Genomic DNA, 2,889 nt, shown 5'->3' on the forward strand with positions numbered 1-2,889 from the left:
GTGTCTGCAGTTTTGCTTGAATTTTCTTCCTTCAGCTCTTGCTTAGGTGCTTGCCTGTGGTTGTTGGTTGTTTAGTCTTTGGAGCTTCGGAAGCAGGGACTTGGTCCGTAGAGTTTAGCGGGACGGATCCCACCGGTCGCCACCACTGTAACGCGCCGAGTTGATGTCTGTTGCGTCCTGATGAAGTCTGCTGCGAGACAGTCTTGTGAGTGGATATGGAGGCTTCAGATCTTCTGCTTGACAGGATTATTTCAGGATGCTGGTACAAGGTTGGGCAGAAGTTTAACCTGTACAATGGGTTAGTGGCTGTCTGTCTGTCGCTCGCAGGCGACCCAGCTTTATACACGGTCTTGTGGAATGTGGAGGGGTGCCATGACGTGTCAAAGATGGGAGAGGCGGAAGGGGAGAGGATGTGACGGTGTAAACAGAGTGAAATGTCATAGGCGGAAGGTGTGAGCTACGCATTCCGTGTGAATGTTTAGGCGTGGGGTACGTGTGGCAGATATACTTGTATAGGGTATATATATAAGGGTATGTGATATAAGAATTGGCAATCGTAAGAAGGGATGAGGGCGTAGCCCCTAAGGAGTTAGGCCTGAGTATGGCCTGAGTGCAAAGTGGATAAGGGGTGATATAAGTATCCCGTGACCACAGAGGTCAAGGTGGTAGAGAGCTATTACAGTATTGGTTTGTTTGTTTCTTGGTTGATTGGTTAGCAGGATAACTCAAGAAGCTGTGAACAGATTTTTATGATTTTTAGCAAAAATGTGTCTTATTCAAACTTAGATTCCATTAAATTTTGGTGGTGATCTGGATCCAGACAATTTTAAAAGATTATATGAGTTACCCCTAATGTAAATGTAACTAAAAGTTAAAAACAAAATGTTATTAAATTTTCACCTAACTTGGATTCCATTAAATTTTGGCTGTGATCCGGATCATGTCCCGGATTCAGGTTTTTTTGAATAACTGCATGACTGTCTTTATCCTCATTACATTGTAATGAGGATAAAGGTAAGGAGGTATATATACTGACGTCACCAGTGTGTACTTGAGAAAGAAGTAATTCTTCAAGTGTAAATATCTTTATTACACAAGTGACCCTATTGCTTTGGCGGAGGTATGCGATGTCTGAGTGCTTCTAGGTATTATTATCATTATCATTATTGTCATTATTATCATCATTATTACTATTGTTTTGTTGTTGACTTTGTTCTTATTATTTTCAGAAGTACTATCGGTATTATCATTATTATATATATTAGTATTATGGTTGTTATTGTTACTGTTATTATTGCCATTATCATTCTTATTTATTATTGATCTTATCAGCATCGCCATTCCAAGTAAAATCGCTATTATGATTATCATTTAGTAGTAGTAGTAGTATTTTTATTATCATTACCTCCACCAATAAGATTATGTTTTGGTAGTTTTGGTTTGTGTGCCCTATGGTTAGCAGGATAATTTTTTAAGGTGTGTCTTAGCCTAACTCAGATGTCATTTTCAATTTTTTTTTTTTTTTTGAAAGGATTACATAAGTTACCCCCGTAACATTGGCAATAAAGGTAAATGCAAATATCCTTACATTTGATGCTTCCGCCAAGGAGATTATGTTTACGGACGTCACCAGTGTACTTGAGAAAGAGGTGATTTTCAAGTGTAAGTATTTTTATTGGATCAGTGACCCTGTTCCCTTGGCGGAGACATGCGCGGAGTGATTCTAGACTTTATCATTATTATTGGTGTTATTATTATTATCATCATCGATACTATTATCATCATTAATATTGTTGTGATTATAATTATTACTATATTTATTATCATTGTTGTTATTATCATTATCATTATTACGATTATTATTATTATTATTACGAATGTTATCATTATTATTATTATTATTATTATTATTGCTTGTCATCATCTTTATCATCACCAACATTATCAACATCATCATCATTATTTTATTATTATCATTATTATTATTAGTAGTAGTAGTAGTAGTATCGTTACCATTACCATTATCATTATCATTATTATCATCATCATCATCATTTAATTATCATCATCGTTATCATTATCGTTAACGTAATTTTTACTATCGTTATTATTATCGTTATCATTTTGTTAATATTTTATGATTATTATATTAATCATTATCATTATCATTATTATTTTCATTATTACTAACATTACTGTTGTTGCATTTTACTCTTACCATTATTATCATTGATATCATTATTGCTGTTATTGTTATTTTTATCAGTTTCCATGTTATTATATTCTTTATCATTATTATATGTGTCATTATTATCATTATTATATATATATTGATGTTATCATTATCATTATTATTATTACCATTGCTGTTATCTTTTATTCATATTGCTATTTTTCTTATCATTATTAATATTATCATAAGTATTACTATTATTATTTTCATTATCATTATCATTATTATTGTTTTTGTTATTATTAGTAGTAGCAGTAGTAGAAGTAATAGTAGCACTATTGTTATCGTTATTACTAATATAATTACTTTTGTTACTGCTTCCCCTCCTACTACTACTGCTGCTAAAGCATTTACTATTACTCCTGTTACTACTACTACTACTACTACTGAACTACTACTACTAGTGCTTATGATACTACTGATCCTATGATCATCATTAGCTATGTTAGTACTTATTTGTATCACCAAATATTGTAGTCATCAATAGACCTAATATTGTTATTATTTTTTCACAATTAGTACTATTACTACAGCTATTTCTAATATCAATAATATCCTTTCTGTAAACATTAATATTGTTTCCTGTATCCAATTTAATTTTCTGTATTTACGTACCAAGTACCAAAACAGCAACAACGGAGCGGGCAAACGGCACC

This window comes from Penaeus vannamei, chromosome 8 (genome assembly GCF_042767895.1).
Source record: "Penaeus vannamei isolate JL-2024 chromosome 8, ASM4276789v1, whole genome shotgun sequence".
Taxonomy (NCBI): Eukaryota; Metazoa; Arthropoda; class Malacostraca; order Decapoda; family Penaeidae; genus Penaeus; species Penaeus vannamei.